This window comes from Oryctolagus cuniculus, chromosome 6 (assembly GCF_964237555.1).
Source record: "Oryctolagus cuniculus chromosome 6, mOryCun1.1, whole genome shotgun sequence".
In the NCBI taxonomy this organism is placed as follows: domain Eukaryota; kingdom Metazoa; phylum Chordata; class Mammalia; order Lagomorpha; family Leporidae; genus Oryctolagus; species Oryctolagus cuniculus.
The window spans coordinates 13,855,229-13,883,092 of NC_091437.1; the positions used below are offsets into that span (position 1 = coordinate 13,855,229).

The following is a 27,864-nucleotide window of genomic DNA, read 5'->3' on the forward strand; positions in this document are numbered from 1 at the left end:
GCATCTATGGGTTTTGTCAACTTTACTTCTTGTGGGTAAGCTTTCAAAGACGGCATATTCAACAGAAGGGAGATCTGAAACACGTTCCAGCTCGGCCTTTTTTTTTTTCCTTCTTTTTTTGATAACAGACCTAGAGAGGAGAGTATCTTTCTCTGCTGGCTTCCCACACTGGTTGTGCCACCAGAGACACCTCCCTCCCTTTGATCTGCACTGATCAATTGCAGCTGTGCAACTAGGCAAGCCCCAGGCACCCTGAATACCAGCTCTCTCCTGGCAAGTCGGCATTTACATTTCAATGGCTGCCACCATTTGAAAGATAATTATAACCTTTTTAGATTAATAATTTTCTGTGGCTTCTCTAATATTTTAACAATGTAAATATTAATTTAGCTGGTTTAAGAGGAAACATGTCCCTCCCTCTCCCCCTCCTCTCCTCCTTGTTCTACCTTGAAGAAAGCAGAACAAAGCCTTCAACCCCAATCTGAGTTAGGCAAGATGGGGTATAAAGTTAGGACGGGGAACTAACAGATTCAGGCATCTTGGCCCAACCCGGCCCATGGTCACCCATGGTCTGCTGGGGGCAGTTATCAGAATAGTGGGCAGAAGAAAATGAAGCTACTTGCTGTTTGGGCGATGTTTCTAAAGCTGGAATTATTAAAAGTAATAGTGATAGTAGTAAATAAGTAAATGGTATTTAGTTTCATTCTACCCCCAGTGTTCACCTGTCCAAACTGGCAGATACAACTTGCATTTCTTCCACCACGTTCCAAGGGTGGTGGGGGAGCCAAGAAAGATGGAGCCGTCTTGAGGAACTCAATAGTCTTGAAAAGCGAGAAAGGGAAATTGCCCACAAAAGATATTGAGACTATAAAGAGGCGCATATTTCACTGTTACTGCAAACTTCCTCTCTGCTTATTATCATTCCAACACTTTATTTCCCACCAGCCGATGCAGCTGGGAAAACCATCATGTCGTACAAACAGATGTCGCCTCCCTGAGATTGCCTGCCCATGCTCCATGGACCGTGCTCAATTTTTTTCCTGTCCCATACCTAGTGAGCACGTAGTTAGTAAGTGTGGGGACATGGCTTTTTTTTTTTTTTTTTTTTGCTTTGCCTTTTACATTCATTAGGTTGCCGCAAGAATTCTCTTAAGAGCCTAATCCCCTTACAATTTACAGCAGACAAATAAAATCGGAGGACCCTGCTTCCCATACCCAGGGCTAAGTAAGAGGAATCATGTATATTAAGAAGGAAACAGATGAAAGCAACCGTCCAGTGTTTCACGCAGGTCACTCGTTGTTGTCCTTGATGAAGTGCAGAGCCGCAATAATTGCCCGGAGATCTCTTGCCGAACAAGACCTTTATTTCCTAGGCACCAAAGCCAGGGGATTGCGGATTGCTTGAAAGAGACTTGGGGAATAAAACTGCTCATGAAATATGCATGGCTAACACATAGGCTGCCAGGGGAACTTAGTGTATTATGTATGACCCTGCTGTAATTGTAAGGAAATGATATTCATTTAAGTGGATGTTTATCACAGTTCAAGGTGCACCTAATGAAACAAAGGTCATAAGCCTAAAAACCTAAGGTTACAGCCCTCTTACGGCACCACTTCTCTGTTTGAGATGGCTTGGCCTTTACTCACAGCTGTTTTTCTAACACCTGTGTGCTCTGTTTATGCAGCTTTAAAGAGTTCCTGTCACCTATGTTTAAATGCCAAAAGGACTATTACATCAAATGCTCTCCTGAAGTTACAGCCACACATCTGGGAAATATCCCAAGGCCTGCTGCAGTGTCTTGTCAGTTCTGGCTCGAGTTCTGGCTACTGACATTTGGTTAACTGAGGGGGACCTGTCTCCCCGCCCCGCCGCTCTGCGGGGAGTGCCTCCTTGCGCGCTCTGATGAGAACTGGGCTTTGGTTCTGAGGTTAGCAGTGACAAGATCCTCTGGAGCAGACCCGGCTCTGAGGCAGCTCTGCAGGCTGAATCAAAGCCAGGAATTCAGGCTGCAAACTCCCCAGGCTGCAGACTTAGCCGCTGATGCCACTTGGTTGTGTGACCTTGGGCTTCTGGCACCTGAACAGAATTCTCATCTACAAACGTAGCCCTGAGTTGGGACAAGCATTTGGCACGGCGGTTAGGTGGTTGGTTGGGATGCACACAACCCATTTTGGAGTACCTAGGTTCCAGACTTGGCTGCACTTCCCATCCAGCTTCCTGCTAACACCCACCCTGTGAAGCAGCAGATCGAGACTCATGGACCTGGGCTCCGGCCACCCAGGTGAGTGACCCGGATGGGGTTTCCGGCTCTGGGCTCTGCCTAGCCCAGGCTGAGCTGTTGTGGACATTTGCGGAGTGACCCAGCAGATGGGACGTCTCTGTCCGTCTGTCTGTGCCTTTCAAATAAAATGAATAAAACCTGAAAATGGGGCCCTGGGAAGCTGTGACCTCAAAGGATCATTTTGAGGAAAGATGCATTAATATTTGAATCGGGCTTGAGACAGTCCCTGGCACGCACTAAGTGCTGTGTATTTGTTGAACGAATAAAATGCACAGTTTGCATCGTGGGTTTGTTCTGCTAATTCTTCCTCTCCTCCCAAACTGCCACGTTCTCTTGTACCCAACTCCTGAAACCTGTTTTGATCTTCCACAGGTGTCCCTTAGTAAGGTGCATGCTCTTGTCACTGTGTTAAGAAGAATGGAGACCCAGTGATCACAGTCCTGTGGCTGGGAGCCTGAGTTATGGCTGTCAGAACGCACAACCTCTGTGGAGGGTTCTCAGCCCAACTGCATGGCTGTGTCCCCACGAGACAGAGGGCACAAGGGAGCCTCACACAAGAACACCAACCCCACAGGTGAGGACACTGCCCTCGTGACCTCATCACCACCCAAATGCCCCTCCTTTTATTACTTTCGGGGCTGGGATTTCAAGCTGTGAATCTGAGGGCACACAAGCATTCAGGTCACCGGAGGGTGTTCGGGCCCCACCACATCAACCACTCGAGTTTCTGCCCACGGCCGTTGTGTAGAATCACGGGCCCTGCTGGGGACAGCAATGCCCCCACTGGATGGCAGCTCACCCATTTGCGAACACTTGGGAAAGGGGGCGGGGACTCCAGAAAAATTTGCAGGACTCTGCAAATGACCTGACACTGTTCTGCCCGGCTTCAGTTTGAGAGGCAGGGAAACAGAACAGGACAGAGATGGCGCTGAAAGCACAGATCATCTACCCGAGTTGGCTCCAGAGCCCGTTACAGACTTCACAATGCGTTCATTCCTGCTGTCCTCCTGGTCTCAGCACTAGCATTTGGGACACACAGGGCTGCCTTGGCCATCCTCGCAAAGTTTGGAATGACTTGTAAACTTTCCAAACTCTAACTGCATGCGATGACCACGGTGGTCCGACATGGTAAAATAGAAGCCAGGAAGTCAGTAAGAAAGACTGGGTTTTATAAATACCATTGCACGGGGAACCACAAAATAAACCAATGAAACAAGTAAAAAAAAACCTTGTTTTCTTACATTTCAAAGGCAACTCACTGTAACCTGAACCCATGTAGCCAAAGGCTGGCGCAGCTGGCTTGTGTTTGAATCCCCACTGTAACCCCTACTGTCTGTGTGACCCAGGGGGGCTTCCTTAACCTCTCTATGGCCCCACTCTCCTCTGCTACACAGGAATCAACATAGAATTAGCCCCTCGGATTGCAGAGGATGTATGTAAGTTCTAGAACAACGTGTGGACTATACCAAGTACTCTATTAGCTAATTAGTAATTACATTTTCATTGCAGTCTTCATAGGTAAGCAGCTGCATTACTACTGGTTATGGAATGGAAACCAACATTTTAGAGACTTGTTGGCATTGTCACAATCCCAACCATGTTTCATGCTCAGAGGAGGGGATTTTGCTCAGAATATTTTCCGTGGTTTTAAAATATGTCCACAAATTCGTTGACATTTCACCCTTCGAAAGGTGGAACTCGCTTCCACTCACCTGGACTGTGAGCTCTGCTGATTCATTTCTAACGATGAGAATGCACTGTTGTCCCCTCCTAGCCGTGGTCCCTGTGTCACCTGCTCTGCGGGGAGCGAGCTGCCATACTCTGAGGACACTCAAGCTCCCCCTGGAGCGGCCATGGAGCAAACCCTGGGAAGCAGACGGCTTGGCCCCCTTCTGGCTTCCAGATTTTCTGTTAGAGAGACAGGTGGAGTAGGTGTAAGCCAGGATCCCTAAGCCAATCAAAACCATGAGATATCAAGTCAGCATTGGGGAAATGTGTGGTGCACCAACAGATGACTGACAGGTGGCGGTTCCCCTTGCCCTGCTGGGGACCTGACGGATGGGGGCTGGGGGTGAAGCTTGCAGAGGGGATCTAAGTGAGCACAAGCTTCCCGGCCAATCAGCAACCGTGCTGTGCCTTTGGATCACACTGACTCCCATGCTGCCTGTGCACACAGGGCATCTATTTTTCACAGCTAAGGAAAATAATCCTTTCCCATATGTTCCCCTTACTCCTTGGATGAGCAGCCATGCTGGCTGGCCCGGTACTTTGTCTTAGCAGTGAATTGCCCTGGGTCGTGGGAGACCCATGTGTTTCTTTAAGAAGCTGCTTATTAAGGTCACATGTGGGCCGGCGCCATGGCTCACTAGGCTAATCTTCCGCCTGCGGCGCTGGCACCCCGGGGTTCTAGTCCCGGTCAGGGCGCTGGATTCTGTCCCGGTTGCCCCCCTTCCAGGCCAGCTCTCTGCTGTGGCCCAGGAAGGCAGTGGAGGATGGCCCAAGTGCTTGGGCCCTGTACCCGCATGGGAGACCAGGAGGAAGCACCTGGCTCCTGGCTTTGGATTGGTGCAGCGGCTGGCCATGGCGGCCATTTGGGGGGTGAACCAGCGGAAGGAAGACCTTTCTCTCTCTCTCTCTCTCTCTCTCTCTCTCTCTAACTCTGCCTTTCAAAAAGGAAAAAGGCCCCATGTGCTTCAGAGGAGAGGAGCAGCTCAAACAGTCCCTACCTCACCCAGAGTCTCCAGATGTCACCAAACCATGACCGGGCGCTTCACCTGCAGATAAAGCAGAGGGCGAGAGGGGACGAAGAGGTCACTGTCCCCAGGCCCTGCACTGCCCTGGGGCACGGGGCATCTAGAGCTTGCGGGTGGACACTGAGGGTGGCTGCTGGGGGAGAGACGGTGCCAGGGAGTGGGAACAGCGTTCTTGAACATATTCCGCAGCACTTGCTGAAAACGGCCTGAACTGAGCTTAGGAGAAGTTTCAAAAGGAGTCCCCCCTGCCCCCCACCCAAGGATGATTCTTGGTTTTGTTCTGTGATTTAAAAGTTCAGGAGGGTTGTGGTTTAAGTACCTGTATGTTCTAGGGAAGCTGCTGGGCTGCATTCATATCCAAAAGTAGAACAAAGAAGCCAAGATTCAGCTGCACCCCGCACCCTGCCTTTCCCTGCCTTGTCAAGATTCCCAGTGTCCCTAGCCGCAGCAGGTGTCTTTCCTGTGGAGCGCTCTTGCAGGCGGGAGAGAACCGGGGTCCTATGGCACTGAGACAGTCACACCCAGATAACAAGTCACGGTGGCCACGTGGGAAAAGTTTTCCTCTAAAAGGATTCTTCAAATGGAAATGTACCTGGCTAAGGAACAAAGAATTAATAGGGCTAACCAGGGAGATGTTAGCTGACACATTTGTATCCAAACAGCACGTGTGCAGATGATCAGTTTATCTGTTCCTGGGAGCACTTTGCCCCTCCCTGTCAGGAGGGTTGTTCTGACCTTAAAAGCAGTAGTCACAACCCTATCTAACAGGTGTCAAGCCAGACACACAGTGCACGTGCCACCACACTCACCTGTGCCTGGGACAACTGATTTATGCCTACCTGAGCTCAGCAGATACCTACCGGACACCTAACAAGGCAGGTGCTGCTAGTCCCTCTTCTACAAATGAGGAAACTGAGGCACAGAGTGGCGGTTGAAAAATGCCCCCAGGTCATCCCCAGCAGGGAGCAGCTCCTTGTTCACATTCCACACCCGGCCTCTTTCTCTGATGTCATCAGTCTCTGATTACTCAGAATTGTACTGATCAAACGTGCTCCTCCTCTCCCAAATAGAGAAAATCAGCGACTTCAGCGCTGGGAACAGGGATTGGAAAAGCAGATGGTGGGAAGGTGATAGCAGCCAGACAGCAGAGGAAGAAATCTGAGAGCGGGGGTGGAGGTAGGAAGGTGCACCTGAAACAGGGAGAAGAAGGGAGAGGAAAGAGGAAAAAGAGAAATAGAAGATGAGAGAGGAGAGGGAGGGAGTGGGGAAGGCAGGAAGCTCAGCTGAGCCCCAGAAAGAAGAAGCGTGGACAGAAGCCAGGGCCTGAGCTCGGGTACCACCAGTGTTTCACATCTAGAAAATATTCAAGTGCTAAAAATATGGGCACGGAGTTTGTTCATAAGAATTGTGCGGGATGGGGGTCGGTGCTGTGGCAGAGTGGGTTAAGCCGCGACTGCAACACCGGCATCCCACGTGGGCGCCAGCTGGAGTCAGCTGCTCCACTTCCAATCCAGCTCCCTGCTAATGCACCTGGGAAAGCAGGGGAAGATGGCTCCTGGCTTTGACTGCTGCAGCGATTTGGGGAGTGAATCAGTGGATGGACGATCCCTGTCTCTTCTCTCTCTGTAACTCTGATTTTCAAACAACTAAATGAATCTTTTCTTAAAAAAAGAAAAGAAAAGAAAAAGTTTTGCGCTATGGAAACTGTTGTTAAAGGTAAAAGGAAGGGGACAGTGCTGAGGCGTAGCAGGTAAAGCTGCCGCCTGCAGTGCCAGCATCCCATATGGGCGCCAGTTCGAGTCTTGGCTGCCCCACTTCTAATCAGCTCTCTGCTTTGGTCTGGGAAAGCAGTGGAAGATGGCCCATGTGCCTGGGCTTCTGTACCCACGTTGGAGACCCGGAGGAAGCTCCTGGCTCCTGGCTTTGGATCAATCAGCCCTTGTGGCTGTTTGGGGAGTGAACCAGCAGATGGAAGATCTCTCTCTCTCTCTCTCTCTCTCTCTCTGCCTCTCTTTCTCTCTCTAACTCTTTCAAATAAAATAAATAAATCTATTTTTAAAAAAGAAAGGTAAAGGGGAGAAGAATAGGCATCAGATGGAAAAAAAATTCCCTGTCCAAGATTTTGTTTGAGGCAGGCCAGGCTTCTCGCTGTGAAGGGAAGGCTAGAGAAAGTAAGAAACTTCAGAAAAATGTTGCAGCACAGACAGAGGCAAAAGTCCCACCCCAGAGAACATTCTGGAGCCGAGCCTTTTCTAACAAACTTTCAGGAAACAGATTGACATCCCAGTTGTCAGACAGTGGCGATGGGGGAGCCGGTGTTTGGCCCAGCAGTTAAGAAGGCGATCAGAATGTCCGTATCCCGATTCAGGGTCGCAGGGTTCCACATGCGCTCTGCCGCTGGCTCCTGCTATCAGCTAATGCACACACTGGGAGGCAGCAGCGATAGCTCAAGTAATTGGGTTCCTGCTACCTGCTCTCGTGAGACTCGACTGAGTTCCTGATCCTAGTTTCCTGGCTGCTTTGGACATTGGGAGAGGGAGCCAGCAGGTGGGACTCTCTTTCTCCCTCTCTTTCTGCTTCTCAAACACATAAAAATAATTATTAACAAAAGACAGTGATGAAAACTGCCCCTGATATATCTGATGTCTCAGAATCACCTGTGGGAAGCCTTAAACCATACTCAGGAGCCTGCCCATCCCAGCCTAATTAAGGCAGAGTCTTTGCTGTTTGAATATTTCCTTAATTTTCTAAGATCCTCGCTGTGAGACATTCCAGGTTGAAACAGTGGCAGAAATGTTTCCAGCATGTGACTCTGTTGAGACTAGCAAACTGATGCTAGGGTCTCTAAGGTACGGGGGGGAGAGCAGCCTATACAACATTAAAGAAGAACAAAGGCAGAGGAGTGAGACTGCCTCATTTCAAGACTGGCACTGGTGCTGCCGTATTCAAGGCAGCGCGGCACTGGTGAGAGAAGAGGCAGGTAGGTCAATGCAACAGAACAGGGGACCCAGGAGGCCCGCCACATAGAGCTGCTCTGTTGGAAACTTGGTCCACCATATGCTGGAGTTAGCAGCCTCGTGAGAGGGAGTGAGACGGGAAAGGCTCCACCATCAGGGGAGTGCGTCCACGGCTGAAGAAGACAAGGTCAGCGCCCTGCTGGGTTCCATGCCCTCTCGCTGCTCTTCCGCCGTGGGATGAGGGCCCTCGGCAGGTGCCAGCTCCTGAACCTGGCACTTCTCAGCCTCCAGGACCGAGAGCTAAGAAATTTCTGTTCATTATGAAAGGTCCAATCAGTGGTTTCCTCTCTCTCTCTTTTTTAATATTTATTTTAAAGGTAGAGTTGCAGAGAGAGAGAGAGAGAGAGAGAGGTCTTCCATGCACTGGTTCACTCCCCAGTTGGTTGCAACGGCCAGAGCTGCGCCAATCCGAAGCCAGGAGCCAGGAGTTTATTCCGGGTGTCTCATGTGGGTGCAGCGACCCAAGGACTTGGGTCATCTTCCACTGCTTTCCCAGGCCATAGCAGAGAGCTGGATCGGAAGTGGAGCAGCTGGGACTCAAACCGGTGCCCATATGGGATGCCAGCACTGCAGGTGGCGGCTTTACCCGCTACACCACAGCACCGACTCCTGGTTTTCTTGTACAGCCTCACCAAATGGACTGCAGCAACAGCCAGCCCTTATCTAACAAAGCGGCAAAGGCAACACAATGGGGAAAAGATAGTATTTTTCAATGAATGAGTGGTCCTGAGCCAACGAGGCACACGCAGGCAAACCCTCATGCCCTTCCTGAAACCTAACTCACGGTGGATGGTGCACCTGAGATTCAGCGAATGGCTGTATATCCAGCTCTCCACATGGAGACAGCGATGAAATGGAGAGTACACAGAAGAAAATCCAAGTGGTCTTGGGTGTGGCATGCAAGAAATCATTGATAATCTGGATTTAGTTAAAATTAAAAACCTTCTGCTGGGTGAAAGACCTGTCAATGGAGCAAAACAAAAAGCCACAGACCCGGAACTGGGTATCTGCAAAAGTAGCAGCAGGAACACGAGGTCATGAGAAGGATGAATATCTTAGAATGATTTCAGTACCAAGAAAAAATGCAACGTCTTTGGACGTTGTGTTGTCCGGCTCGGAGGGTCATCATCAGACACTTTCGCTTGCTTTTTCAGCTCTGCATTTGCAAATCTCTTGATTCTTTGCAAAGCGTGACACACACCAGATGAGTGTGGTGTGGCCATCTGAGTTGTGTGTGCCACTGGTTATGTGCTGGCTCTTCCTGTCGACCTCAGGGCTGACTTTGATTTCTCCCCAGGTGAGCCAGTTACAGGAAGGTTGTAAAAACCCCTGGGCCTTCTCCCTGTGTCCCCTCCCTCACTAACTCCAGTGCAAACTCAGCTTCCAGAAAGCACCAGGCAACGCCAACCACCCCGTCATCTCCATGTTTCAGACGTCGCTTTTTGCTGTGTACACTACACGTGCTATTCCTCCCTGCAGTTTCATCTCACTTGTCCACTGCCATAGGCTACAGGGTGGAACAAAGTTCATTTTCAAATTCAATCGCAAACAAAATGAAAAAGTGAGAAAACCATGAAGCAGAAGGCTGGCTCTGGCCATTACTGGAGGATCTTGCTGGCCGATTCTTCTGTTTTACCCATCAAATGGGAGCAGAAAGTGCTCCGGAGCACAGCTGCTACAGCTCTGACCCTGGTCACAGGGCACTGTCACTCAGCGGCACCGCTCCCAGGAGCAGCGTGGAGTGAGTGCTGGCTGCCCGCAGCAGATGGTCCCCACGCTACTAACACCATGAATGCCAGGGGACCGTCTCTCTAGGCACAGGGGCAGCCCCTGGGGCCTTGTAGCCCCACAGTGGGAACCACCCTATACTTATTTCACACAGCAGGTTTAGGAGTTAGGGATCTGGGAAGAAGTGGCAGGGTTTCCAGAGGGAAGGTGTACATTTTCTTAGAAAAAAAAATGTTTGAAAGCCCACGCAGAATATAGTTCTCTGCTGGGAGCAAGTAGCCAGTTCAGTATGCTTGAAATACACTGGGGATCTTGTTCACTTACACGTGCAGGTGGGATTCCTTTTTTATTTTATTTCTTTTTTATTAAGATTTTATGAATTTATTTGTTTGAGAGGCAGAATTACAGAAAGAGCTAGGGAGAGACAGAGAGAAAGGTCTTCTATCCGCTGGTTCATGGCTGCAACAGCCGGAGCTGAGCTGATCCAAAGCCAGAAGCCACAAGCCTGCGCCAGGTCCCCCACACAGGTGCAGAGGCCCAAGCACTTCAGCCATCTTCCACTGCTTTCCCAGGCCATAGCAGAGAGTCAGACTGGAAGAGGAGCAGCCGGGACTAGAACCAGCGCCCGCAGCGGATGCTGGTACTGCAGGCAGGGGATTAACCCAGTACACCACAGCACCAGCCTCCAGAGGACCAAATGTTATGTCTGGGTTTAGTTTGTCTTGGACAAGTCAGCTGATGTGGGACTGGGGTCTGGTCTCCCCCTGCCCCCGACACACATACACAGACACAGACACACACACACACATGCAAGCTCCCTTGAGGAGAGCAGGGGTATGAGCGACATAGAACTGATGCCATGATTTTACCCTGAGTGTTCCTAGAATAAAGATGCCAAACATCCGTTAGCCCAGAGCTGACTGGGCAGCCCTGCTATGAAATTGGGCCACGCTGCACTTCATTATCTCCGAAACTCTGGCATGCCTTCTGCCTCCTTCCCTGAGTTTGCAAGGGTGCGTGCTGGACACACGCCAACAGCGAGTGCGCGGCCCTGCCTCCTGCCTCTTCCTGCCAGGCTGAGAAAGCTCACGAAGAATCTGAGTGTGCAGAGCAGAGAGGACACACAGAACGGCTGTAGTGTGAGCGCTGAGTTGGTTGGGATTGAGCAGTCAGTGCCAATGTGCTGCCTCTCTTCCAAGAATTATATGTGATCGATTCTCTTTAAATAAATCTGGCTCGCTAACAAATAGCTTTCCCTTGCCAACATTTTCTCAATATGGTCTCCAGACTCTTTAGGGTTTGAAAAAAAATTACCAAATAAAATTCATGAAAAGGCAACAAGAAACACATCTTACAGAATTTCCGTACAGAATTCAAACACTGTTGTGGTGCCAGGAACACACAGCTGCAGGCCTGATGCGGCAGGACCATCTGCTGCTAGCTCCACACTGGAGCTGCCCGAGAGAGGCCGGCTCGGGTAGGTTCGCCCTTTGTTGGAAACACACAAAGCACAGCTATGGAGCGTCCCTGGTTGTCCCCCCTCTTGCTGCCGTCTGTCCATTTGGATGCAATTGTCACCAGAGTGCTACATGCACAAGATGGCACAGACAATGTGGGAACAACACAATGGTTTAAAGCAAATGGATGTTTGCGGCTTCATGCGGAAGCCTGCCTGATTTCCACTGGTCTGGGGATGTCTCAACCTCCTGCAGGGGTGGGTACCCTCAGGACAAGAGCACAGACACAGAACTGGTCACGCTGTGAACTCTGCAGTCATCCCTGATCTATAGCAAGTGTCCTGTCATTTCTGCATACTGGCTTCCTTCCAGTAAGTAGACACATCACATTTTATATTACTATGCTTTCATTTTCCAGAGGAGTCTTACCAAACTGTATTGCCATCAAAACGTATCAGTGGGCCGGCACTGCGGCTTGCTAGGCTAATCCTCTGCCTACAGCGCCGGTACCCCGGGTTCTAGTCCTGGTCGGGGCGCCGGATTCTGTCCCGGTTGCTCCTCTTCCAGTCCTGCTCTTGGCTGTGGCCTGGGAGTGCAGTGGAGGATGGCCCAAGTGCTTGGGCCCTGCACCCGCATGGGAGACCAGGAGGCACCTGGATCCTGGCTTCGGATCAGCGCAGCACGCCGGCCTCTACACGCCAGACGTAGTGGCCACTCAGTGGGGTGAACCAACTGAAAAAGGAAGACCTTTCTCTCTGTGTCTCTCTCTCGCTAACTCTGCCTGTCAAAAATAAAGAAAGAAAGAAATAAAAGAAAAAAAAACTTATCAATGAAACAAAGAAGAGGGGCGGATGTTTGGCATAGCAGTATGGACACCACTGGGACCCCTCGTCCCACATCAGAACGCCTGTGGTTGACTCCCAGCTCCGCTTCTCGTTCCAGCTTCCTGATCACAGGCTTCCTGGGAAGCAGAAGTGACTGCTCAAGCAGCCGGGTCCCTTCTAGCCATGTAAGAGACCCACACTGAGCACCAACGGCCTCGTTCTGGCCACTGTGGCCCTTTGGGGAATGAGCCAGCACACGGGAGATCTGTTTGCCCTCTCTCTGCCTTTCAACTAAAGGCATGACTTGGAGGACTCGGGCTGCCAGGCTGCCTGTAGGATGTTTGCATCATCAAATGTCCTTGCACAGAGAGGGCTCGTGTGCCCTTGAGTTAGTGCTCTCCCTGGGTTGAAGGCAGGGGTCCTAACCAGGGAAGCCCACGGACCCCTTCCATGAATGATGTGTTTACGTGCAGAAAACAAAATACAAAAGAATCCAAAAACAATCAAGCATACTGGAATACACCAAATTGTTCAAGCAACAGTGACACAGTCATGTACAGTCCCCACCCCTCACACTCAGGGGTACCTTCCAAGACCCCCAGTCAGTGCTGGAAATGGCAGGTTTTATCGAACACCCCACTACAGTGAGTTCTTTCCTAGTCATATGTACCTGTAATAAAGTTCTACTTATAAATCACTCACAGCAAGAGAGTAACAGTAACTACTAATAATATAGAATGGAGGTAACAATAGACCATAATGGAAGTCCCAGGAATGTGGCTTATTTCTGAAAATTTCCATTCAATATTTGCAGACAGGGAGCCAGATGTTGTGGCACAGCAGGGGAAGCTACTGCTTGGGGGGCCTGCATCCCATATCGGAGCTCTTGATTGAGCCCTGGCTGCTCCACATCGGACCCAGCTCCCTGCTAATGCACCTGGGAATCAGCCAGTGATGGCTCAAGTGCTTGGGTCCCTGCCACCCCTGCGGGAGACCAAGAGAGAGTTTCTGGCTTTTGGCTTCAACTTGGCCCGGTCCCAGCTATTCTGGCCATTATGGGAGTGACCCTGTAGATGGAAGACTGCTCGTGCCGTAGCCCATTCATATTCTCTCTCTCTTTCAATCTCTCTCTCTCTCTGCCTTTCAAATAAATAAATAAATACATCTCAAAAAATCTGTTTTTGGATCATGGTTGGACTCTGATAACTGAAACCACAGAAAGTGAACCTGCAAGGAAAGAATGCTGTCGTGTGTATGTGTTTATTAACCCACTAAGCAACAGAATTCAGTGAAGGGACAAATAGCTATAGTAATGAGTAAAAACATTTCTGCAAAATAAAATTTCAGTGTGACACAGAATTATCTGCGCATTTGATTGGCAAGAAGTCGTAAGTGCTTGTGATACCATGGAGATATCTGGCCCATAGGCATTACTGAAGGAAACCCACACTCTCAGTTAGAGAGCAGTAAAAATCAAGTTGTCTTTCTCCATTCAAGCTCACAGGCCCCTGAGAGCTATCCACCGGACCTTTTGCATTCCCAAGTTCTACAGTACCACATCTCTGATCTGACAGCCAAGGTCTTGTGTCCACGTAGGAAGCGAAATGTCTCTCCCCTGTCATTCTACTTCCAGATGTAGCGTTGACCCCTTCATGTCCTTTCTTGTTCCATAAAATCTCCCATTCCTCTCCCGTCTGGCTTTTCCTTCCTCCCTAATGCATCATTCATGTATTATTAATCACCAACAAATGCATTGATCCCCATTATTTATTCAGTACTCACATTGTATTTCTCTCTAAATGATGCTATCACAACCTGTGAAGAGTTCGTTCTCTCTGCTTCCCACCCCCATGCCACCAATGTCCCTGAGAACAACCTGAGAACACAGGCCGACTTCATCAACTGCTTTCCGAACACACTCTCTGGGAGGCTGACAACCTGTTCTCTTCTCCTGAGAAGGCTGGCAGGCTCCCAGCGATCAGCAACTCGCTCATCTTCGGTTGCTGTAAGGGCTGCACACACGAACAGAGGCGTGTATCAGGTGGACAGTTGAACTGAAAGTCCTTGTCCAGGCCGGCGCCACGGCTCACTAGGCTAATCCTCCACCTTGTGGCGCCGGCACACCGGGTTCTAGTCCCGGTTGGGGCACCAGATTCTGTCCTTGCCCCTCTTCCAGGCCAGCTCTCTGCTGTGGCCAGGGAGTGCAGTGGAGGATGGCCCAGGTGCTTGAGCCCTGCACCCCATGGGAGACCAGGAGAAGCACCCGGCTCCTGCCATCGGATCAGGCATGCTGCGGCGGCCATTGGAGGGTGAACCAACAGCAAAGGAAGACCTTTCTGTCTCTCTCTCTCACTATCCACTCTGCCTGTCAAAATAAATAAATAAATAAATAAAAGAAAGTCCTTGTCCAGCTTTGAGATCCTAACTTCTCACTATGGTAACTGTGGCTGCGCAACTCCTAATTTCGGATCCAGACTCTGAGCTCGTATATTGGTGTATTCCCAGGTGAAGAATGGATCAGGCGACAGAGATTTGGAGAATACCAACTACTCATGTGTGTTGAATATGTGTTTCATTTTTATTTGGTTGTCAGTGTGTCTTGTATGGTCCTGCTTTGTTGTGTAATGGAAGGGCAGGGTGAAAGTTCACTCATATGACTGTACCTAGAGTCAAAAAAGAAAAAAAAGAAAAAAATGCCTCAGGGGGTTAGCACTGCAGTGCAGGGCAGAGTTAAGCTACAGCTTGCATTTAAAGCAATCCACGGCAGAGTGCCAAGTTAAGTCTCGGCTGCTCCACTGTTGACCCAGTTTCCTGCTACTGTGCTGGGGGAGGCAGCAGAGGATGGCCCAAGTAGAATTTCACCCAAAAGGAAGACCTGGATGCAGCACCTGGCTCCCGGCTCAGCCTGGCTGCACCACAGCTGTTGTGGTCATTTGGGGAGTAGAACAGTGGGTGGAAGATCTATCACTCCTTCTCTCTCTGAGGCACTGCCTTTCAAATCAATAAATGAATAAATAATTTCTGTTCAAAAAGCCTCAGTCACAGATACACTCTGTTAATACTTTTTGACACTGTTAGATAGCATGGGATTGCAAAATTCCTCAATAAAAACCTTGGGAAAAGCCTCTTTTATGAAGTGAAGTGGACTTTATTTTCTCCTTCTCCTAAAAATGAAATGGTCTCACTGTCAGAAACTTTTAAATTACACGATCATAAGGCAAAGTATTTGTATTATGACAATCTACCACCCAGAAGCGAATGACCACACAGTGAATTTGGGGACCCTGTGCAGCCATCTGATGCCCCCCAGAAATACACATAGCTCCAGACGTTGGTGACTTCACACAGCAGAAGAATTTTCTCCATGCCACAAAGTCAGCAGAACCTCTCTAGGTCAGGATATACAGCATCATGTCACCCTTCCTAGTTGGTATTCCAGGGGAAGGAGGCACCATGTTGTATTCCGCTAACTCAACTGTTATTTCTAAACATCCACTTTGGGAAGCTGAACGTATCTGGTGGCGTAGCAGCAGCCTGCTCGGGAATCCCAGCATGTGTCACACCACACAGAGTCAACGTCAGCCCTGGAGTCACTTCATGAACGCAGCTTACAGTCAGGGGGTCAGGCTCTCAGACCTGAGTCCACGTGGTAGAGACCAGGCCAGGTCAACAGAGGGAGTCAAAAAGAATCTCAGAGGCCGGCGCCGCGGCTCACTAGGCTAATCCTCCGCCTTGCGGCGCCGGCACACGGGGTTCTAGTCCCGGTTGGGGTGCCGGAGTCTGTCCCGGTTGCCCCTCTTCCAGGCCAGCTCTCTGCTGTGGCCAGGGAGTGCAGTGGAGGATGGCCCAGGCGCTTGGGCCCTGCACCCCATGGGAGACCAGGATAAGTACCTGGCTCCTGCCATCGGATCAGTGCGGTGCGCCGGCCGCAGCGTGCCAGCCATGGCGGCCTTTGGAGGGTGAACCAACGGCAAGAGAAGACCTTTCTTTCTGTCTCTCTCTCTCACTGCCCACTCTGCCTGTCAAAAAAAAAAAAAAAAAATCTCAGAGACGCTCCAGGATGGAGACCCAGAGCCATCAGGGGCAGTGCCCCCTTCTCTTTCCACACTGGGCACAGAACCTGTGGCTGGGCAGGAGGCCCTGCTGGGCGCCACAGAGGGAGAAGCCTGATCGGCCATGCACAGGCAGGGGCTCCCAGGCCCGTGGCGAAGGGCAGTCAGCCACCTGCGGCAGATGGGGCGGTCTCTCCCTGCTCACAGCCGGAACAGGAAACAGCTATGCCGACAATGGCAAGAGTACGGTGCAGACCCTGGGCCCGGGCTCCCAGTGCTGGAGAGAAGGAAAGTGCAACACGGGAGGAGCTTCAGAAGCAAGACCGGATTTCTATGCAGAAAAGGCCCAAGACGTGCATGGCGTGTGACTGGGTGTCCAAGTGGGCTGACGCAGAGCACAGGGCACACAGCTGGCGACTGTCCTCTTGCCTTCTCAAAACCCCATTCCCGGGGAACACAAGAGCGTTCAATGCCTCTGCACCCTGCCTCCCCCGAGAACTGATTAGCACTCTTGTGAAAACAAAACGTGGGGAGACTTGCAGCCGTTCACTACATGTGTGTGCTCTGAGTCCTGGAGTACCCCTGAAGCAGATGGAAATGAAACTAACTGCCCGGGGTGGGGGGGGCAGAGCTGCCCGGCACTGTTGTATAACAGGTTAAGCTACCACCTGCAACACTGGTGTCCCATACAGGCATCCGTTTGGGTCTTGGCTGCTCCACTTCCTACCCAGCTCCCTGCTAATGTGCCTGGGAAAGCAGAGGAAGATGGCCCAAGTGCTTGGGATCCTGGACCCATGTGGGAAATCCAGCTGAAGTTCCTGGCTGCTGGCTTCGGCCTGGCCCAACCCCAGCCATTACAGTCATTTGGGGAGTGAACCAACCAGTGGATAAAAGATTGATTGTGTGTGTATGTGTGTGTGTGTGTGGCCCTCTCTCTCTATAACTGCCTTTCAAATAAATAAATCTTTTTTAAAAAAATGCCCTATCTCATAACACTATTGTGAAAGGTACTGAATACCTTGAAAGGAGTAGACAGATAGAAAAAATGGAGCAGGCCGCCAGCCTATTGGTTAAGATACCAGCATTCCACATCAGAGTGCCTGTGTTCAATCAAGTCTCCAGTTTCCTGCCAATACACACACTGGGAGGCAGAAGTGATGGCTCAAGTAATTGGGTTCCTGCCACCCAGGTCCTGGCTCTGGCCCTAGGCACAGCCCTGGCCACTGCAGGCATCTGGGGAGTGACCCAGTGGATGAGAGCGCTCGCTCCCTTTCTGCCTCCCAAATAAGTACATGAGTGCATATCTTGCTTATTCTAGAACGACAAACAACGAAACAGACATATCGATTCCCAGATGAGACTTGCAGCTAACAGTGCATACGCCTGTATTCCACGGTGCTAACTTGCAGGGCATGGCTCCAGCTCCTGGGGAAACCAGGAAGGCACAGGACAGCTTCCACCTCCAAGGAGCTCCCCGGTCTCTTTTAACAAAAGGGCAACTGCTAGGTCTAAAACGAGGACTCTGGCCCAGGATCACTCAGCCCCCAACAAGGTCCAAGGTCAGGTCCTGCCTTGAACACCCCTGATAGAGAAGAGGAGGACGCGAGATGTGCCTGGAGCTGCCCACCGTGTCCTCTGACACTGGTCAAGGACCCCTGAATGGGAAGGCACAAAGGTGCCATCTCTGTTCTGACCCATAAACCCAAGCGGACTGCAAGAAAACTGTGTTGTGTAAGTGGGAGCAGACATTAACTCCGCCCTCCGTGGAGAGAATGTTGGCTTCAAAAGCAGACATGTTTGGGTATATCTCATTAAATATGCATGCTGGGTCTGGAGGAACCCGTCCGTCCATCCCTCCATCCATTTGCTCCTCTCTCCCCTCCTAGCTGACCCTGGCATCCTGCTGTCATCAACATCCCAGGCTCCCCTCCCCCCGCCCCGCTGTGTTGTCTGCAGGTGCCTTTGCCCTCAGAACCAAGCTCTGCGTGAACTGTGCCAGCCTCCACAGGCGTGCTTGGCAGGCACGGCAGCCTGGCTTGTTTTGCACACGCATTTGGGAGACATCCAAACAGATGCGTGCGCATCTTCACTTTCTTGGCAGGAGGGCTGAGAATTTCGGGATTCTTGTGAGGAACTGCGCTGCTCGGAAAACTTAGCCCGCCACGGAAGCGACATAAAAGAGATGGCATGAAAGACATGACCTTCTGCCTCCTTTTGCAGTCTTTGTTGCCTTTTATTAGGGCTTTAGCGACTTTCTTTGTGAACCAGTGATTTCCACCGTCTCTAGGGTCTATTTGATTTTCAACAATGATTTCCATTTCATCCGAATCTATTGTGGTGGCCCAAGAGGTGTTTCTTCTTTCAGAAAGCGCCATGGCTGGCTCGGAGTGGGATAAAAGTCCTCCTGAGAGGACTGGGGGGGGGGGGGGGGGGGCAATGTAGAAGCCAGGGGTGGGGGCTGAGGGTAGAAAAAGAAGTAACCTGTCATTTTATTACCTGGAGCTGCATGCTCCCAAGGACAAAACACAAAGTCCCAATAATGGAGACTTAGATGGGTGTACCATGGATGGACTCCAGGCCCGCTTGCCAAATCCTTAACAATAACTCTCATTCCTCTGAGGCATTTAATCCCCACACGATCGGAGAGAACAAAGAAAGCCCTGCGTATCAGGAAGATTTCATAATTTCATATCTGCCTGTATTTGCCTTGACTAAATACAGCCAAGAGCTTTTCAGTATTCTCCCCAAAGGGTACTTTGAAAACTCACCGAGCAGGAATTAGCCTATAAAAAGGCAGAGACACAGTGTTCTGCAAACAGTATTTTCTTAGCCTGGATAAACTGCAAATAAAACAAACACGCACGGAAAATTAAATGCTAGGAGAAAAGAATAAGAAAGTAACGCGGCCTCCTTTATTTGACATTGCGAATGACGTGGCCAGATCCTCTGATGAACACACCTAGGCTTCTATGTGCCAGGATACGCCAGGCTCCAGTTTCCATGTGTTTCCTCAGCTGAGCTCCTCTGCCATCCCCTGCCTCCTCGCCAAGCCTTCACCTGTGGCCCCTGGATAAGGCCAGCATGGACTCCACTGCTCAGACCTGGAGTTCAGGGGCAGGCGTCTCTGTCTCTGCACCAACTCCCTGAACCTATTCTCCTGCTCCGTGGGGCGCCCTGAAGAAAGGTTCTCCAGCAGGGTCTAACAGGGTCTTGATGAGCTGGGAGTTTATTTTTTCCCTCTTTAGGGTAACTGCTTTGCTGGGAGATGACAGAGGCACTGAGACTCCCCCGTGGGGACTTCTCTCCAGGCACCCAGCACTGGGGATTTATGATCGGCCCAGGCCCAGGGAGCACCTGCATGGAGGACTGTCACCAGCCCTTGTGAAACAAAGGGCGTTTGTCCCAGCAGCTTATCTGCATCCGCAGTGCTGGGTTCTAGGTGGGCTGGTGCCCCCGAAATTCTGCCTGAGGAATCGCAGGGGCTGAGGAGAACACACATCCAACTGGGAAGCAATTAGAGAGCTGGTGAATGGCTGCCTGCGTGCGTGGGGTCCCCTTGGAGCCAGGGGAGCGCGCTTATCACTCTGCAATTGGATAGAATGGATTGGGATGAGCGCCTTCACACAGAACCGCCAGCTGTTCCGCTGTTAATAAAGACGCTATTTAGCTATTAATACATCCCATTCTTCTGTGTTGTGCCCATTCAGACAAAATATCTTTGTTTTCAGAGGGGGTGTGACTGCACCTGTTCCTGATTGGAGAATCTGTGGCCTGCGGAGGACCCCTTGTTACCATGCGGCTGCAACTGTAGCTTCCAGGCAGTGTCTTCCGGCGAAAGAAATGGGGCAACCATGCAGTGGGGTGACAGAAAAAAAGGCAATGAATCTGTGGGTTCACTGGAGCCTCCATTTCCTCCTCCACTGTCTTTTAAGTGAAAAAAAAAAAAAAAAGTCCGATTCGCGGGGCAAGCTGGAATTTATGTGTAAGCAAGTTCCACGTGACTCATGACTGCTTTCGTTTTTCAAGAGGTTATTGCATTTTAAACCTCCCTGGGTGTGAAGGCGGAATTCTCTATGGTGGTATGAGCAGATGACACCTGAGGCCTAGAGCTGAGTCACTAAGGAAGGGGGATTCCACTTCTCAAACAAGCAGAACAGAAAAGCACTCTCCTTCTTCCTGCTGGCAAGCATGCTACCAGGCTCCCTGGCCTGCTACCTTCAGGGAACTGAGGGTAAGAACAGGGAGACAAGACACAGCCCACCGGAAGCAGGCTGTGCGATGCTTCCATTTCCACAGGGACAGACAGAAAACACAGAATCCACCCTACAGTTGTGGTTAAGACCCACAGCGGACTTACAAGTTCACGGCCGCAAGTAGGAGAAATTTTCCCAGCACTTGTGAAGAGGCTGGGTTACTACTGCTAATGCCCCCATCCCCCTAGTCTGCGTGAGCAGAGGACAGAGGAGAATGGAGAAGAAGAATCTACAAGGACATCCATCAGCCTACACAAACTGGGGGCTCCAGGTGCCCCAGGCTGCCAGAGTTTCCAAAACAAAATGGGGGGGGGGGCTTCAGAAGGCTCATTAAAAAAAAGCAGAAAAAAGTGCGCATGGACTTCAAAGTTTACTGAACCAAACTAAACTTGTCACTTAATCCCATCTGGCATGAACTTTTCGAAGCACCCAGTACGCTAAGTGGCTTAAACAACCAAAATGTATTGCTGTCAGTGCTGGAGGTCGGCACATCCAAGGTTAAGGGGCCAGAGGGCGGGTTTCACTCGGGGGTTTGCTGTGTCCTCACGTGGTCTCTCCTGTGCACATACAGAGAGCGAAAGAGGAAGAGGGTCTCTAGTGTGTCTTCACAGAAGGATACAAATCCCATCCAGTCTGGCCCCCACCCTCCATGACCTTCGGCGACCTCTCTGAACCGTAATCACTTCCGTATAGGTTCTATCTGCAAACACAGTCCCACTGGTGGTAGGATTCCAACGTGGGACTTGGGAATGACTTTCCCTGTGCCCTTCCGGAGGGCTGAGGAAGCCGAAACACATCGTTCAGCCATCCGGAGAGATTGCAGATGATTTCAAAAGGGGGGAGTCAGCCTCCCCCTTCCCTGGCTGGACTCCATCTGGGATGCAGAAGCTCCAACCAACCCCACTGTGGCCGTCTGGGGCCAGTGCTGAGTTCTGGAGAGAATGCGGCACGGTCTTCCCAAGTGTGGCAAATGTCCCAGGACACCCTTTCTGGTGCAAAAATGTGTTAGGGCAAGCAGGAAACACACAGAGGGTCCGTGAGATGGGAATGGTCCAATTGTGCTCTTAATTCTATATAACTTGTGATGTTTTATAGCTTAACAATCTTGCTGGCTGGGGAGAAACTGCCCCTCCCAGAGCCAGCCAATTCTCAGAGCAGCAAAAAGCTTGGGTGAGAGCCTGCCTTTCCTATGCAAACCACTGTAGCTCTCAGTACCTCCCTGCAGTAAATCAAGTCTGAGACGGCTACACCCCTTGCCTCTCGACCAGACTCAAACCAGGCACTACCAGCTGCTTGCCTAGACTTTCCCACAGAAACCCTAATGTGGCTCTGGCCTATGCCGTCTTTGCTTCCTGCTTCTGCCTCCTGACCACATCCTGGGACCTCTCTGTGTGGCCCTGCAGGGCACGGCATGCCCCCTTCCCCTAGGAAATGAAGTAATAAATGCTTCTCTCAATGGCACCGGCCTGTCCATCTCATCACTCAGTCGCCAGCAACAGCGAAACCCCACAAGTACATTTTGAGACCTGGTGGCACACGCAGCAACCATGGGAAATACAAAAGATGCCACTGAGTCCTGTAGCTCCACCTCAGGGGCCTTGGGGTCAGAGAAGGGGCAATGGTAACAGGCCCACCCCCAGAGCGTACTGAGCTACGCACCACAGGCTTTGCTGTACCTCTATAAGGGGTCCTGGCCTGCAGCTGAGCATTGCCCCCAAGCAAATGGCACTGACCTGCTCAGAAGGCCACCAGCAACAACTGGAAGCAGATAAAACCATGGACCTCTTTTTAATAGGTTTATTTATTTATTTATTTGACAGGTAGAGTTATAGACAGTGAGAGAGAGACAAGACAGAGAGAAAGGTCTTCCTTCTGTTGGTTCACTCCCCAAATGGCCGCCATGGCCAGAACTACGCCCATCTGAAGCCAGGAGCCAGGTGCTTCCTCCTGGTCTGCCATGTGGGTACAGGGACCCAGGCACTTGGGCCTTCCTCCACTGCCCTCCCGGACCACAGCAGAGAGCTGGACTGGAACAGGAGCAGCCAGGACAGAACCAGCGCCCAAATGGGATGCTGGCGCCACAGGAAGAAGATTAACCAAGTGAGCCATGGCGCCGGCCCCCCACGGAGCTTTTAAATGAACAGTTACAGAAGGTCATCTTTGTCTTCCTTGTCTATTTCCCCAGTCCCCTACACAGGAGGAATTATTAGTTGCAAATCCAACATCTGATGCAACCTCAAAGCTCTCCCTCCTTGACCAAGAACTTCCCCGGAAGTAGACGAGAGCCGACCAGTTCTTAAGATAAACTATCGTCCAATGCATTCTCCGCCTCTGCACCCTGGTTTTGCACAACAACTGTTTATTCAACTGTTTATTCAATGTTTCTCAAATGCTATTGACTGGCATGTATTAGATGGAAAAGAGAGAGGGAACGAGGAGAGACCAGTAAGAGAAATGAGGGTGAAAGTTGATGTGGGTTGTCTCATTTGTGAGTCAGGAGGTTTCAATTTTATGGTATAAGAATCTCTGTTGGAGAAAACATACAAAGTAGTTTTCCCTTTGTTTTCTTCTCTCCCCAGATCTCAGACTGTGATCGTTAAAACCTGAACAGAATGTGCCAGCCCGAATGAAGAGCGAAGCTTCCAGGCCCAGCAGTTTGTTTTCATCGTCTGTTCACAGAATATTGCAGGGCCGCTTTTTGTCCGCAGCAACAGGCCCCACTTCGTCATTCTCTCAGTGCCGGCATCACAGCCTCACTTAACTATCATGACCAATAAGCAAACTGTACAATCTTAACAGTACTTTGTATCCATCTGATTCAGCACTTGTCAAGGTGATATAGTGCGTAAGTCTTAAGTTATTAACTTGTTCACTAACTAAAGGTCATGACACTATACTCAAAAAAAATGAAACAATAGGAAAACAACAGAAAAACAGAATTTCTTTCTTACCTTCAGCAATGCAGTATCCAATCAGTGGCTCCTACAATGGTTTTATTGGATCATCCCCTGTTCAGAAGATAAATGAGAAAAAAATCCCATCTTCAAAAAACATGCCGTGTTATAATTATACATAATATATTAATATATTATTATACTGATATGCAATTATATATAATAATATCATGTTTGATAGTCAAAACGACTGTCAGCAAATGAAAACTCTGAGATGTCCTGCAGTTAAAACAAGAAAAGTGGTTGACTTTCTCCCCCTACACTTAAGCTCTCTTTTTTCTAAAGTGAAGAGTAACACCCAAGATTTAGAAATATTTCATTAGGCACCTGACTCTCTTCCATGAGCTGTGCTTGGATTTTAGCAATGCAGTGACATGACTTGCGAGGACATAAGAAAAATGAGCCTCATTATAATCTCAAACACAACAAAATAAATATTTTAAAACTTCACACCCTGAGGGATAGATTATATAATCTTTCTGCAGTCTTTGTTTATTATATCAATCATTTTTTAACATTTATTTATTTTCATCTACTTGAAAGGCACAGCCACAGAAAGAGAAAGAGAAAGAGACAGAGAGCTCTTCCATCCCTTGGATAACTCCCTAAATGCCCAGAACAGCCGTATCTGGGCCATGCCAGAGCCTGGAGTAAGAACCTCAGTTCAGGTCTCCCCCATGGGTGGCAGGGACCCGGGTATTCAAGCCATCATCAGCTGCTGCCCAGGACGCATTAGCAGAAGCTGGACTGGATGCAGAAATGCCAGGACTTGAAATGCAATTCTGGTACAAGATGTAGGTGTCTCAAGCAGCACCTACTCCAGCCATCATATTCTTAATTACTCCTTCCAAAATATGACAGTGCATTTAGTAATTCTTCAAGAAACAGTTGTTTAACAAAAAAAAAAGCCTCTGATATTCTAAGGTTATGTAATCTAGACACCCCATCAGGAAATACTAATTTCTCCAACTTTTTTCCAACTTCGGTTGGAAGAAAGCAAAAATCAATGAAAAGTTTGGGGAAAGTGTCGTAAATGTTGAGAAATCTGATGTTCTGTATCTTAGTGACTGCTTCATAGTGGTCCTCAGTATGTGAGAAGCGAATGTGTGATAAATACCCCCATTGTTTACTGACTGAAACCTTTGGTCAATTCCTCAGGACACGTGACCTCTCTCCTCTGCAGTTCGTTGCATTCTTTTCATCTCATACTTCCCACCTACCTTACAGTGATCGCAGCCGAATGCTGTGTGATACCCCAAACTCTGCAAGCCCTTCACTGAGTGCTGCCGCAGGTGAAGCGCGAAGGTAAGAAGTCGAAAGGACAGAAACTAACTAAGCTCTGGAAAGGGGAAGACAGGCACCGAAATGGAAGGTGGGAGGCAGAGTGGCTGGGAGCCGGACTACACAACCAGACTGCAGGAGCTGGAATTCTGACTTTGACACACGATCTTGTACAGGTTCCTTAACACCTGTGACATCAGACTCCTCCATCTGTACACAGGACTAATAAAACCTGTGCCACACAGTGTATGTGAAAGTCACATCGAAGTGTCCAAGCACTCAGCACTGTGCTGTGCACTGTGCACAGCCAACACACATTTCTTCCCGTGTTAAGTGACCAATGGTGTGGCCACATCACAGTGCTGGAGAGCAGGGAGCAGCAGATCTCTCTGTGGCTCTGTGAGTGCAGATGAGGGACCGTCCTGTTCTACCTGCCAGGTATGTGCTCAGAGAAGGTTTCCCAGAGTCTTTGCTGGGCCCTGAAGGCAGAGTGAACAGAAAGGTGGCGGGGGTGGGGGGTGGGGCAGGACACAGAGCAACAGGATAATGACATGAACAAAATCAGATGACGCAAAATTGCATGACACATTCAAGAAACAGACATTCTGCCATGACAGCATACTGCAGAGTGGGTGTCTTAGCATCACAGGAATTGGCAGCAGGGATTCCATCTCCTCACTGCTCTCCCCCTGAACTTAAAAAAGCCGTTAAGAAACACCCCCACTTAAGAGTATACTAGAGCCCAGAGGGCTCTAAGCTATGAGAAGTTCTAACAAATGAAAATAAAATCATCATGACCTCAGCCTCCGAGGTTCTAGAAGGCTCCAGGTTTGCATTTCTAAGTAGACCCAGAGGGTCCTGGAAGTTCATTTGGGAACCAGCAGTGGAAGATGTAAATCCTCCAGCCTGGAGGCCCACACCTCTAGCTCACAGCCACCTGCTGTCTGTTGGGGGCCCGTGCAGTGTGGAAGGCCAGAAAGTCCCCTCCCGCTCCCACTGCCTGCCAAGGGCAAGGCCTGTTTGATGCAGACAATGTGCCTCTTGGCCATCTCCTTTCCACAGAGCCCACTGCCTGGTTCTGTTCTTGCCGTTACTCTGCCCCTGGTCTCTAGGCCCAGGCTATAGCAGGTTTGCTAACTGAGCCAGCTACCTTGCACCCATAAGGGAAACTCCTTACAGGAAGTACCACCCAGCCATGGCTTCAGCTGGAAGGCCCAGCTTCGCCAGGGGGCAGGGCTCATCAGAAGCAGACTTCCCTGGGTACCCCCCCACCAAGACCAGCTCACTTCTGTCATGCACACTGCACAATGTCTACTTACAATTAAGCCTCTAGTATGCAGTCAGATCCTAATCCTAGAGCTTAATGCATTTGACGAGATGTTTGCTTTGGACAAGACTTGAGTGGAAACCTTACAAAAGTCAACAGCAAACAGAAACCTTTCACCGTCCACTATGGACCTAAGATATTTTCCTCTGCATACTGAGTTCCTGCATTAAGAAAAATGTGGATAAGGCCTTCATGACTTACCTCCAGCATTCAGGGTGTAAAAAGTGCATAGGTGACCTGGGTTTTCCCGTCTACCCTGTTTCACAACCATCAACAGTTGGTGATGAGGAGCGTGAAGACAGGGGGCGATAGTGTCAGGGTCCACTCCATCACTCCATTTCTTGTGTGACATATTTTCTCACTTCTCTATTCATACATCTTTAATTAATGTACTTTCTGAGTACCTGTCACACAGTAAATTTTCAAACATATGTTTCTTTGCCTATGGGCAGTCCCTAATGTAGGTTTTTTTGTTTTGTTTTGTTTTTGAACAAGGGTGTAACATCCAGTAGAAACCATACCTTGAGTTTTGAATTTGGATCTTTTCCTGGGCTGGTAATGGACAGTATGATTCTCCCCATGGGCACAGCACACTGTGTTGCTAAGCTATGATGCCCAGCAGGGTAGGCACAGTAAACGCTGTCTGCATTTAGCAGAATTTCTAACTGCTGGTATGCTTGCTGTTGCTAGCTCAGCTTTCTCATGAGTATAAGCCAGGCACACAGTCCCCGAGAGGGGCCCTGTTCTAAGTTATTTCCAGGGTGTGTTTCTGCAGCCCTGGGAATTATTTTCTGGGTACAATCTTAGGACCAAACATCAGATCACTGCCCCATCAAGCACATCAGGTCACTGCCCCACGAAGCTGGTGAGCCTCAGACAAATATTGACACTCAGTGGGCAAAAGTCGGACAGCGCATAGGAGTAACACCTTACATGCCACTTCCGCTAAGACTACAGCACTCAAAAACATTTATGAGAACAATATACACAATGTTCCTGATGGCTGGGGAACATTACCTATTGCCTTCCTTGAATCTGCTTTTTCAAACGGATTATTCCTCTAAGTGGAGCTCTTGAGGGGCCCCTGCCTGATACCAGAATGGATCTAACCGCCTTTGAGGACAAATCCCTCAGGATCCTGTGAGAAACTTTTCCATTCTTACAGCCAAGTCTTTCTAGCTGGCTCCTTATCACCAAGCTATTCTTTAAAATCTCATCAGGATGTTCCCAAATTGCCTCTGTTGGTAAATTATTCATATAAGGCAAAAGCTTTTAAATAGATGTGACAGGACAACTCCTTTAGCAAAGTCATTAAGATAAGAGACCCCAGCAGGGATGGAAGTGATTCAGATGAGACACAAAGCCTCCCAGTGTGAGCCTGGCTTTCCTGCTCTTTTTCTTTCTCTTTCTACCTCTCAGTTGTTTTTTTTTTTTTTTTCTTGGTATCTTTAACTAAATGTCATTCAGTATAACAAATCACCACTTTGCCACAAGTAATGGAGCTTTCTGGCAGTGTGCAAAACCATTTCACTTGCAGTACTATAAAACATTCAACATGGAAATGTAGCCCGAGGGAAAAAACTTCTTTCCAAGTTCAGAGGTGATTTCAGAGCCACACTGAAGACAGTCTCTTCCGGAGATCCTGGGGGTGACGGGAATGGCAGAATTGGGTTAGGACTGGGTGCTACATGTGTGTTGGCCCAAGATAAACACAAGAACAGCAACCTCCCAGAGCACATATGTGCTTATTTAGACAATATTCAGTGGCTGCAGAATTTCCCAGCTAACAAAAGACATGTGCTCCAAATCCACTGTTACTGCTGGATGACCTCAGAAATCCATCGTCGTCAGCCTTGGCTTGGAAGAAGCAACAAAGTTTATCGTGTGGGGCAATCTGGGTCGGGAGAAAATTGCATCAGCCAAATTATGATATTAT

The 27,864-nt window shown here is 49.6% G+C and overlaps 1 long non-coding RNA gene across 13 annotated transcripts in view; it reads right to left on the bottom strand.

Moving 5' to 3' along the window:
• LOC103347857 (uncharacterized) overlaps positions 1-27,864 on the bottom strand; it is a 371,873-nt gene that overhangs the window by 144,239 nt on the left and 199,770 nt on the right. For 8 of the 13 annotated variants that reach the window (XR_011389670.1, XR_011389669.1, XR_011389671.1 and 5 more), the window contains 3 exons: positions 23,318-23,374; positions 5,009-5,056; positions 3,995-4,190 (listed from right to left, as the gene is read on the bottom strand). This is a non-coding gene — a long non-coding RNA (uncharacterized lncRNA). Of the gene's footprint in view, positions 1-3,994; positions 4,963-5,008; positions 5,057-23,317; positions 23,375-27,864 lie in introns of those variants that run through there. The other 5 variants (XR_011389664.1, XR_011389663.1, XR_011389665.1 and 2 more) reach the window with 3 other exon arrangements.